Source organism: Syngnathus acus, chromosome 11 (genome assembly GCF_901709675.1).
Source record: "Syngnathus acus chromosome 11, fSynAcu1.2, whole genome shotgun sequence".
Taxonomy (NCBI): domain Eukaryota; kingdom Metazoa; phylum Chordata; class Actinopteri; order Syngnathiformes; family Syngnathidae; genus Syngnathus; species Syngnathus acus.
Window position 1 is genome coordinate 3,491,244 of NC_051096.1, and position 11,389 is coordinate 3,502,632.

Below are 11,389 nucleotides of genomic sequence, written 5' to 3' on the forward strand. Positions count from 1 at the left end.
ACGGCACAGGGGGAGTGGTTGTGTTCACGCTGCACCAATTTGCACGATGTCGTCGTGGGGGGAGGACGGATTGACAGGCGGCGGTGTGAACACACAAACAGGTTTTAATTTGAACCCATGCTGAGCGCACAGTATGCCGGGGAGGGGAAACCGTTTGTTCGGCGAGATTGATTAACCCTAAATATCTATGTAGAGAAATTAACAGCAAATAGCAAAATGTCACTTGTTCTATTTAACCATAGAAAGAGTTTGGATAATTTTTTTTTTTTTTAGTTTTTTTTTTTTAAAATTGGATCTAATCACCTCCCAAATCTGTTGCCAAACAAAACAACAGCAACACAGAGTCGTGCTCAGTCTGCCTCAATTTGTCTTGAATAATCATTTTTTTATATTTAGTTTTCAACTGTACTTTTGCGTTGGTATAATTTGCTCTATTTGCAAAAATACGGCGATTTAAATGTTCTCCTACCGTCGTCAATGTTAAGACTTGCAATACCACAAGCGTCCGTTAGAGGTCTCTGTGATCTGAATTTGTATTATACAGCCTTTTATGTCGTCACTCCCCGAGGCGTCCTTTTTTGTATGAAAGAAATCACGTTTGATCAAAAAGGAGTAACTGGCGTTGCAGATAGGAATATGCCATTAATTAATATGAATCTAGAAATTAAATTTGAGCGATACAAAAAGTTTGCGCCCAACGTGGGGCTCGAACCCACGACCCTGAGATTAAGAGTCTCATGCTCTACCGACTGAGCTAGCCGGGCGATACATTCCCTGCCCATTACTACTGTTTATGTAATACAATATAATATAGTCCAAAGGCCGGTTGATGTACCGCAAAACTGGAAAACATTTTCGTAGTTCGACCACCATCTCGCGAGACGTTCGCTATGTTTGCACGTGGGATATGTATAGTTTTCATCCTCTGTGAACATGGTCGGAATAAATTGCGAAGGGAGCAAAAAAAGCAGCGCCCAACGTGGGGCTCGAACCCACGACCCTGAGATTAAGAGTCTCATGCTCTACCGACTGAGCTAGCCGGGCTGTGTGCATCTGTCCGCCAATTTGCAATTTACGACTCATCCAACAACAGATTTCAAGAATCCTCTTAGGGGGTCTGATGTCCTTCAGGAGTGTTCTGTAACTACTATAGCAAAATAATTTTTTTAATGATTATTTAATCAGTGGTAATTATAATGTTTTTTCAGAGGATTTTTCTTTTTTTAATGCAACATCAGATTTAAATGAGACCTTCTCTGAGGGGGCCCGGTGTCCTTCAGGACTGGTCCGGGACTACAATAGCTAAAGAATTTAGCAGAAGCAATTCATTCTTGCCCAATGTCCTTTCATTCATATTCCCACTTGACATTTGGCCGAATCATCTAAAGTCACTAACGTCCGTCCACCTGCTAAACCGACGCGTCCATCAAACGTGAGAGAGTCGCATTGAAACAAACACTTTGGCGACAATCATTGCTGTGTTTGTCTGGTGCTCCCCTTGAGGCATTACCATGTGAAAGACCCTCCATCCTGTGAACTTATTTGAACTCTGACCTTCTCCTCTGTGTGTTGCAGACAAAACAAAAAGGAGAAGCTACAGCTGGGATGGATGGAGGACTCCCAGTCGGTTCTCACCACCAGCAGCAGCAGTAGACCGGCGTCCATGTTGAGCGTCTGCTCCCAGGCGACAGAGTGAGTGGGAATAAGTGGTCATTACAAGTGTGCTCCTGACTTGTTTTCACCATTAATTATGCACCGTTCTCCGCCCCTCACTTACATACTGGGCCTATTTTAAACGCATTATGGGGACTAAAATTGATGCTCACCGTTTCTCTTTATAATTTTGTTGCAAACTCCAGTTTCTCTTGAAATTAATTGAGCCCTAGCTAATATTTATGGCAAGCATAGCATTACAGAGTCTTATGTAGCATTATATACATAAGTGTCCTATTGGAATATGTTTTAGTTTTGGGAAAAAAACGGCTGACGGCTGATTTCCGCCCCTGATGTTTTGTACGGCTCCTTACAACGAGCGTGGTATTGCCATCTCGCCATCGGTGGTCTGGGAACGCTTTGCTCGATAGGTCAAAATGCATGCTCCTCTCACTCACAGGCTCTTTGTCACATTCAAGAAATCAGCCAAGGAACATCCTCAGCCAATAGTACGATTTGGAGATTGCATTGGGAGAGTCATTTTGTTTTAGTTAATTAACTTCTTCTTTCTGTTAATAATTTTTTACTAGTACTCTGACTCATATTTGGGCGGCAGTAAATGAGCATGACATGAAAAGATGTGACCCCGAGGGGCGGATGGACAATGGTCACTTCCTCCCTAATTCACCACCTCACAACACATAATTGACCCGGTGTGTGTGTGTGTGTGGTTGCAGTGGGAGGTGGCTCTGCATGACCCTCTCAGATGGCCTTTTAAGCTCAAGTTTATTGACCTCTGACCTTTGTGGAAGTCATTTCCTCGTTGAGCCCATCCCAAGACACCTGCCGCACTCCGCTGCTTGCCAAAGCGCCACGTAAGTGAAATTTATCTGTTTGCCTTCATTCAAAGTAAAAAAAAAAAAAAAGTACAAATAAAAATACAATTCAAATGTAACATTTTATTTTTACATTTCACAAAAATTCATTTTTGCCACACCACATTTTTTCCCCTGGATGCATGTTGTCTTCATCTGCCGGCATTTTGCTCTTGAACTTGAACTCGTTTCCCTCACGCCGCCGGATTTCACGGCCCCCAAGAACCCCTCCAGACCCCCCCTCCCCTCACACGCATGCCCCCTCCCGAGCACCATGTCAGTCTTTGCGAAGCTGTCTTCCTTGACTTTCCACATCCCCAGTCTGGCCTCCTCCACGCCCCCCCCCCCCCACCTATAGCCATTCTTCACCATAGGGTCCCGCCCGCCCTCCAACAAGGACTCGCTAGGCAGCATGCTAATCAGGCTCTTGGCGGCACTTCCCACGATTCTCCCTCCCAGACGTGAGCTTTTTGTCTTGTTATTGATTCCATTATAATCAGACGGTTCCCGTAACTTTTCCGCCGTCTGGGCCGGCGGGCCGACCGCTCATATGCCCCCCCCCCCTGCCTCCTCATTCATTCATCAGGACTCAGGGTCTCATTAATCAGTCAGAGTCAAGGATGCTCGAATTTACACAATTTGAAATAGTGCTCAGTTGCAGTAATAATTTAATTTAAGCGGGAAAAGACATTTTTTTTGCCCTTCCACTTGTTGCTGGGTAGAGTTCATATCAATAAAAATAATTCTTTATGTGACGTAGCAAAAACAGCTTATGGTTGACGCCTTTAAATTAGTCACATAATGACCTTTGCATCTTTTCCTTGCTAAGTCTAAAGTCTCTCCGAGAACAGCTGTGCCTCCAGATGTGACTCTGGTGCACAGGTTAGATTTAAAAAAGCCTTTCAACAATATTTCAGTTTATGGAGATGCGCCACAGTATGTAGAAAAGTGATTAACAAAATAGATGCAGACATTTATTGCCTCACTGTAAACATGTTTTTATTGAGCGTGTAAACAACAGGAACAAAAATTGCATAGTACAAAGTCTTGGGCAAATAGAGCTCTGGGTGTGTGCATTGAAAGGTCAGAGGTCATTTGCCAGTCTCTCCAAATATCATTACAAACTCGTAACACAAAATATTTCAAATGCCATGACAATTAAAATGACTCAAATTACAATCTTTCAAATTGCACAAATGCTTAAATACATTCATTAACTTGCTGAACCCGTATTAAGACGCTAACGTGCAAACTCAGCAAAAAAAAGACAAATATGTTCTATAGTATCAGAGTGTCCAATCGTGAAATTACCATCATTGCACAAATGAAACATTTTCAACCAAAACATAACCCGATAATATTAATATAATTCAGTCTAATTTACCCCAACTAAATAAGAAATACAAACAATTATGCTAACACAATCATTTGACGGTTACTACACATATTATAGAATGATATGTAACATATTATCAAGGCATTTAACATTGTCCATCAGAAAAATGTCCATTCATCTGTTGTTTTTTTTCCACTTTTTCAGCTTTCACGGTCCAGAAAAAAGAACCCTGCAAGACAGAAAGCGTACATTAAATACAGTATGTAGACCTAATCAATACAGGTGAATTATTCTAATTTGCACACATAACGAGAAGCTAAATAAATACGAAGCCTTAATCGGGTTTTTTGTTTGCTCCCCACACATTGTAAACTGTAGTTTACTGCCCGCAGATGGCACACTAATATGGCCGCCAGCCTCCTCCTCCTCCTCCTCATCCCTCCGTCATTGTCTCAACTACCCAACACGTTTTCTCCCACGCTCTTATTCCAAGGGGGGGGTTACAAGCCCTGATTGGGTCGCCATAGCAACCCTGCATCGGAACGGTCCTGATTGGCGTACGTGGCGGGCTAATTATGCAGCTCATATGCTTAAAAAAAAAAAAAAAAACACAAAACAATGTGTAGGCTGTATTGAAATCCAGCGCTAAATAAAGCATTGCGTGGTTGGGGGATTAATAAAAGAGGAGGAACCCCTCGGGTTATTTACTCATCGCCATATTGGATTTCATACGGGTTTAACGCCAGCTAGCTGATTGCAGCGTGACAAGCTAGGCGGAGATGCGACTCTTTGGCTGGATCTCTGTGTGAAACTGGCTGGTCTGTATAAGGACTGTGAGAACGGACTCAGCAGGGTAGGGGTCTGTATGCGTTAGAGACGGGGCGCGGGGTTTGCCGGCGGGGGGCCCCGCTCGGACAATGGCCGCTATTGTTTACCAATCTCCCTCGTCCATTAATCAGGGCCATCCAGCTCTAATTGGCGTTTTGGTTAAGCTGCTCGCGAGACTCCCGCTCCCTCCACTGGCCTAAATAATGGCGTTACGCCACAAGTGCCGCCGCGCATTGGGCAGGACAATGTGTCGCTTGTCTGAGGGCCCGGGGAAGGACCCCCCTACCCAACAAACACCCCCCCGCCCCAAATAAACCTCACACACAAGCACAAAGAAGGCCCCTCACTATTGAGATCTCACTGTCGCGGGCTGCCTGGCCTCGTCTATCTGCCGCCCCCATCCTCATCCTCTTCTTTTCACGTTTACTTACGACACTTTTTCCCACACACACACACAAGTCATCTTGAATCATTGTGCCGCGTTGAGATGAACCTCCCGCTTTTATACCCGTTTGAAAACGCCCAAATAAATAGACAATCGCGACATTCTTGCAGTTAGGGGTGAAAGTCAAAGTGTAACGCTGAAACATCTCCACGGCAACACGTACGAGCGGGAATCTTTTTCCCACCTACTCGTTCAGAGGGTCATACTAAGAGTTACAATTACGATTATTAATTAACAATTTTTTGCCAATTACGGCACCTTGCAGTCGTAGGTGTTATTTACTCCTGCTTCTAACACCCAAAAATTCCAAGCGGCACGCCGAAGTGACACAAAATGTCGGACGGCAAGGAAAAGTGCCGTGACGCCCAAGCCACAGCTGCCCTCCAAAATGGCAAACACCCAAAAGGCATCGTCGCTCAGCTTCCTCCGTTCTCGTCCCCTCGGGGTGGGGCGGGCTGAGCTACAATTAACACAGTGGCGGTAATTAACAACGTTTTCGAAGCTGGGCAATGGCGCGGAAAAGCACGTAGGCTAACGTAAAGGCGAAGTGGGGGGTGGCCATCAATGCACGTTCTCACAAGCTGCCATTTTGTGCCAGTCTTTCTCCTAAGATGGTGGCAGGGCTGCGACTTGCATGCGTGGGAGAGGGCGGGGTGGAGGAAGAGCGAGGAGGATTATGGGATTGAAGAGCGAGTCGCATTGCTGAGGCGGGCATGATGCCACCACCGACACACGCAAGTTATTTTCCTTCACACGTCGTAAGGCTGCAAAAACCACACGTGGTCATTTTGTGTATTTAAAAAAAAACAAAAAAAAACGTGTACATTAGCATGAGCTTAATATATGGCGCGCACATTAACTAACTATGCATGAGCGCACACACACGCACAAACACACACACACACACACACACACATGCACAACACAGCCATGGTATGGTCTGCCCCCGAGCATGCAAATGACATTCATTATGCAAATGCATACAAATCAGGCCCGACCATCTGAGAAGGCAAGCTGGGGTAAAAAAAAAAAAACAGAAGAAAGAAAATAGGTGAAAGCGAAGCGAAAGGAGGACGTATAGCGTAAAAAGTGTCTACACTTTTGCCACGTGAAGCCGAACGGTCACTTTAACACAGAGGTCCAACAAAATGGCCGCAAGATGACACAAGATTCCCTTTCGCATGTGCTTTTCACTCAAAGCATCACCGTCTAATAGGAAAGTAGTACACAAGCTTTGCAGTGTATGTCAGGTTTGTTTTCGGAAGATGTCACGGGTGGGATTTTGTGAGATGAATCTAAAAATAGAATGCGTTCATAAATGTTTTATAATGTTGCAATTTTACGGCTCTTGTTCATGTAACAATTTTGTGTTTAAAATAATTGCTAGTGTATTAAAGGGTTAAGAAATCTGCTACAAATGTGTGATAAACTTTTGTAAATGACTTGCGGTACAAGAGTCAGATCACTATTTGGCAATTTCAAGCAATACTGCCACAATTTACAGCTCTTGTGTAGCAATTTATTACGTGTTAAAAGTCATTAATTACTAGTGTATAAACACCTGATAAGGCCCAACAGATTTTTAAAGTGTAAAATTTGTTGTGTTCTTTTCTTTTTTATGAAAATCTTTAAAAAAAAAGGACTTGGGCAATTTAGCTATTTGGCAAACAATAGAAAAATATTTTAATTTTCCCTAAATTTATCAAGGCCCTCTGGGAAATGATTTTGTAGCTTTCCTTAAAATGTGAAAAATTGCACCAAAATTATGAATTCACTACCATGCAAAAGTTGTGCGTCATTCAAACAATTGCGTGTACAGTATATAGACACACACACACACACACACACAAAGAATAAATAAATAAACATAATGAGCATTCCAACAGTGATTAGCATGTCGCACACCCTTTTGTCACACACTATCCTACCTTTTTTTTTTTTTTTTTTTTTCCCACTGTCATCATATCGTGTTGCGTGTGCTTTTGTTGATTTTTCGTCATCGGTGCAGGCATGTAATGGGATTCTTGTTACTTTCGGTTATCTAGCTTTATGAAGAATGTACGTCACTCATACAGCTAGATAACCAAAGATAACAGACAACCCCTCGGGCCTGAACACACACGCGCATGCTACGAAGCCTCCTGTGCACCTGTGAGGATCAAGCAAAAAAATTAGAATTGTAAAAATTATATATTAAAATTATATATGTCTAGCTTGTTGTGTTAAGGATCATGTCAAAATAAAAATTCATTCAATTATTCTTCAAAAACCTGTTTGACAGTAATTTTAACAATTCCTTTTAAATATCGTTTATGTTCATTTTTTTAATATAATTATGTTTTTTGCCAATTGGGTTTTTTCCTATCATTTCTTTAAAGCAGAAAGGGGGAGGAGAGATTGAGCAAGAGTGACGTCATTACCGCGTGGGCACAGACGTGTGATCACTAATTAGTACACACACACACACACTAAGGCCACTAAAAATTAATTGAAGTGCAATGTGCAAAAACAATACTACTAGCCTATAGAACTTCACACACTCGCACACACACACAGATTAAGTAGATAACAACTATCTATGTAATTAAATTTTTTTAGATCCATGATATGTCAATTATATTTTTCTCGAACAAGACATTTGAGCTTTATTGTTTGTGTGAAACTTTCAAATATGAATGAATAGAAAAAGCTACTTTGCATGTGTAATCTTTAAATCATATATGTGTGTAGAATATGTAATACGTTCCCCTACATGCAAGCAAGGCTCAGTATCATCAAAATACATATTTATAGCCTATATAATGACAATATATTATCGATACACTCGTCGTCCTCCCAAGTGGCCCACACTGCGATGTGTGTCGTGGCAGTAAAATTGACAAAATGTAGTCAGGAACATAAAAAGGCGCCATAAATGCTGTCAACTGAGGGCGGGGACAAAAAAAAAGTAATAATACTGTGTATTAATAATCATAATATAGAACTTACCTCTGTGAAGAAGAGGCGCCTACTCAATCCAACTTCAACCATGATGCTTTTGTAGTCGAGGATACTGGAGGTCGTAAACAAGAAAAGATCATTTTATCGTCTCATTTATGGCTTGAGGGCAAAATTAATTTCCTTCCAAAAAAAAAAAAATCTTGATTAGTGTCATTACAATGGTCCAAAAGGATCAATATGGTATGAAGCGAGGGGCCTTATGTAATAATGCACGTCGTCATAGTCTTGCAAAGATGTGTGTGTGTGTGTGTGTGTGTGCATATTTTTTGTCTTAAAAAGACTGTAATCTATTATTTGTCTTAAAAAGACTAATTTGTTATTTGCAATTATATGTACATGTAGGAAGCCTAATGTGAGCCGTGACTGCAATTGCTAAATTTAAATACTGATTTTTTTTTATGTTCATTTGCAGTTTCGTAATCAGTTAAATGTAATTACGCTGGGGAGGGACTTTTGTGTGTACCCTGAACGCAACTGTTGAGTTCAAGTGCAATATATGGTTGGAGGGGGGGCATGCTTTCTACTTTGAAATGATCCCAATGCACAATTAGTGGAATTTATATTTATTATATTTTGCAGCATTTTTAAATTTTATTATTATTATTATTTTATTTTATACAATACTTTTATTTTACTTTTAATTTATTGTATTTTATACATATTTTTTGTTTTTTCAATTTACACTGAGATTTGTGTCAACTGTGAGTTTACACTTGAGTTAAAAATTTTAATGGCAATTCCTTTTTTTTCAATGCAAACTTTCAGACTATATCTGTAGGGGGCCTATAAAGTGTGCTGTAAATGGATGTGCTGAGTTCAAGTGCATTTTTGGCACCATGGTTGCACACTTTTTGGAAACTAAGGATGCTCGTGCACCAAACACGGCAGTTGTAGAGCTATTGAACGCTAATCTCTAAAATATACGCAACGAGGCGTCACCTTGCAAGAGTAAATACAATCTCGATCATGAACTTGTCTTCTAGATCGTGTTTGAGATGCACCTGTGACACCAAAAAAAACTCCACAAAGTAGCAAAAACTCCAAGCTATTTTTCATCCTCACTTTTTTCTTCCCCCTGACAAAAACATTTGGATTCATGCGGGACAAGCTAACGTGGGCCTGCGTGTAAATCCTCGCTCAGCCTCCTTATAGCATAAAGACGCCTTCCCGACGGCGTTTGAAAAATCCACGAGAGGACGTTTTCTTACCGGTGGTCCCTCGGCCGGCGTCCCAGATGAGAGCATCCACGAGCGGCGCATGTAGTGACGTCCCAACGGTCTTTTCTCCCTTTCTTAAAATCACATCCTCTTACCCCCCCCCCCTCCCTCCTCCATTCAAGGAGGGGGAGATGGCACGGTCCACGCCGCAGAGAACTACATCGCCACCATCAGCACCAGCGCGCAGCGTCGAGTGGCTCGGAGTGCACGAGCAACTCATTTGTCCTAAATCATATATGCACCCCCGAGGCTACGCCCCCTCTTTGTGAGTCAGTGGTCCACACCCTCCTCATCCTCCACTGAGATGCCTCTGCGCAAGATACAAACGCTCACTTTTGAGTGACATGCGAGAAAATGGAAAAAAGGTCTTTATTTTTATAGCTTTGTCATTGCAGCTTATTAAGGGATTCAATTTGGGGTTAGGGGTTCGGGTTAGGACCTAAAATGATGACTTTATGAATTATCAAGGACTTTTTTTTTGCTCACTTTCAATATCTGTCAATTGTGTTTTCTATATTTGATTTGAAAAAAATACTATCAAAATGAAAAGGAAAAAAATTGTTGAATGTCATGCTTTTTTCAGCACGATTGATTTTGAGTGCAGAAAAAACAACATGCAAACTACAGTCGAGTTTTCTTTTTTAAAGAAAAGGAAAAAAATAACTCAGCAGAATATGATGAATAGCCCAAAATAAAAAAATACTTTAATAATAATACAATTTAATAACATTTAAATAAATGTGGTCTCTCATTTAAAAAAAATCATTCTTAGATTATATCTACCAGGTCAGTATAACGGCTACATGGACACAATACACAGAACTGATATTCGAATTTCTTGGATTGATATACAAGATTTCATACAGACACTTTTAATAACAGAAGCTCTGAGATTCTTGCAAACACATCGAAAAGTAATTTCTCGTTTTGCAAAGATGCTGATGTCTGCCACAGTCTCGACAAGGTTCCCTTAATTAACATGATAATCCCAAATGTTGGAGTCCGTCAATGAAAGGCAATCCACCCAAAGACCATTGTGTGTGCGTGTGTGTGCGCGCAGTCATGTCGTCTCAACATTTGCATGCAAGAAGTTGACCCGGCCATGTCATGTCTGTCTAGACCACCTCAATGAGCAGCCACATTGCTTCACACTAAAATATGCACAGCGTGAAGCACCAGACATGCAAATTAGCGCCATTTAGACGCCATCCAACTCATCATTCTTTTTCTTTTTTTCCTTTTGTTCTAAAGCAACTTTCTCAACCGTTTAACTGCTACTCTACGTTTTAGTCATGCGTTTATTTGCCGACGGACTTTCCCACAACTTGTGTCGTACAATATGTGCTCACTGAAGACTGTTGATATGCCTCGGTAAGTGCTGCTGTTTTGGTGAGCAACAGTATCAACAGCCTCAGCAGTGTGTAATAATTATTTTTTGTAATAAAAAAATCACAACTCTTTGTTTCCTTTTCATTGAGATTATGAACAAACTACATACTCATGCATATGTTTCGGCGTTAATAATGTTATTTTTTTGTTCCATGTAAATTTTCTGTACTTATTTTTCCTCAGGTAAATCATTGGCCCGATGGAATGGAAGAATGGTGTGCTGCAGGAAGGTCAGGTTGAATTTCTAAATTGTGTTCTCAATTCTTTGAAGGTTGCACCTCTCGAGTGTTGTCCACATTGAAATGCAACATATATCCATAAATCTCCACTGCAACACAATAGTGGACTAAATGGATCTATGTTTTAATCACACCTTTTAAATAATCGCTTTAATGGAAGCACCAGTAATGCATGAAAACAATTAGAAGCTGCAGTGTTGAATTTCTCTGGTTGTAAAACAATAACTTTAAATTTATTTTACATCTGATATAATTGGAAAACACACTTCAACAGGATTTTTTCACCAATATACATAATTTAATGACAAATTCATATTTAAAAATATATTTGATAATTAAAAAATGTAATTAAACTTAAAATCAAATGAAAATCTAACTTGAAAATTTTACTTGGCAAGATACTTTTA

General features: G+C 40.8%; 1 long non-coding RNA gene and 2 other non-coding genes across 3 annotated transcripts; all 3 read right to left on the reverse strand.

The window, feature by feature from the left end:
• Positions 1–691: 691 nt before the first annotated feature.
• Positions 692–764, reverse strand: trnak-cuu. Its single transcript has one exon. It is a non-coding gene; the product is annotated as a tRNA-Lys (tRNA).
• Positions 765–971: 207 nt separating this feature from the next.
• On the reverse strand, positions 972–1,044 carry trnak-cuu. The gene has a single exon. It is a non-coding gene; the product is annotated as a tRNA-Lys (tRNA).
• A 4,903-nt stretch (positions 1,045–5,947) lies between these two features.
• On the reverse strand, positions 5,948–9,555 carry LOC119130655. The gene is made up of 3 exons (XR_005099482.1): positions 9,346–9,555; positions 8,126–8,189; positions 5,948–7,286 (listed from the first exon to the last, which is right to left on the reverse strand). It is a non-coding gene; the product is annotated as an uncharacterized LOC119130655 (long non-coding RNA).
• Positions 9,556–11,389: the final 1,834 nt, after the last annotated feature.